Genomic DNA, 1,066 nt, shown 5'->3' on the forward strand with positions numbered 1-1,066 from the left:
TGTCATGCAGTTTTTTTTATAAACTTGAACAAAAGATGAACAAAGTTCATTTTCTCTCTTTTTTTTTTTTTTTTTTTTTTTAAGGTTGTTGCCAGTTACCCACAAGTTTGTTTCTCAAGTATCAGTCTCACAAGTTCCCTTTTTGCAGAATTAATGTCACATACATTTTAGAATGCTGATTACCAAATACAACTTTATAGAAAAATTCTGAGGAGATGCAAAGAAAAACTGCTATCTGATCTAATTCACCATCAGGAAAGTGAGCTACTGTATGGATGCTCTGATTTAAACTGTGCTTACTAAGGATTTGTATAACATTATTTGAGACTTTTAAATATGTTTTTGTTGATTGATTTTCTTAGAGATGGGGAGGTCATTTTTATAATCATGTTTATAAACACACTGGAGATGTTGTGGTCCTAGAATAGTGTTAATATTTTTCTTTAGAGACTTAAAAACGGTCAGATACATTTGGTGAAATATCACTTTTGCATAGGTTCGTTTTATGTAAAAAGTGGTTAATTTAAAATACTTTGGAAAATAAAGTTTTACTTTAATTTACATCACTGTTAATGCTGTTTATAATTTTAACACTAATAATTTATTAAAAAAATGTGCATGCAGCAACCTGAGAAAATATAGAAGTGAAGCTTATACAGTAATGAATAATTGCCTAAAAGTCTAAAAATGATAAACGGTTCAGAGTTGACCACTTTTCTATGTGGTTTGTACGACGGTGTTTTAGTGCCACATAAAAAAATAATATTTTGAGAATAAATTCAAAATTACTAGATTAAAGTCATATTATTTTGAGAATAAAGTCATCACTAAGAGATTTAAGTGGCAGCCTAATATTTCGAGAATAAAGTAAAATTTACGAGAATAAAGTCATAGCATTATGAGATTAAAGTCGGAATATTTTGAGAATAAAGGGAAAATTACGATAATAAAGTTGTAGCATTATGAGATTAAAGTCAGAATATTTTGAGAATGAAATCAAAATGACCAGAAACGGCGGGTCATTATCACAATGATAGAACGCTGAGTCAGCAGCTTTATCAATGCA

The sequence above is a fragment of the Myxocyprinus asiaticus genome, chromosome 16 (assembly GCF_019703515.2).
Source record: "Myxocyprinus asiaticus isolate MX2 ecotype Aquarium Trade chromosome 16, UBuf_Myxa_2, whole genome shotgun sequence".
Lineage (NCBI taxonomy): Eukaryota > Metazoa > Chordata > Actinopteri > Cypriniformes > Catostomidae > Myxocyprinus > Myxocyprinus asiaticus.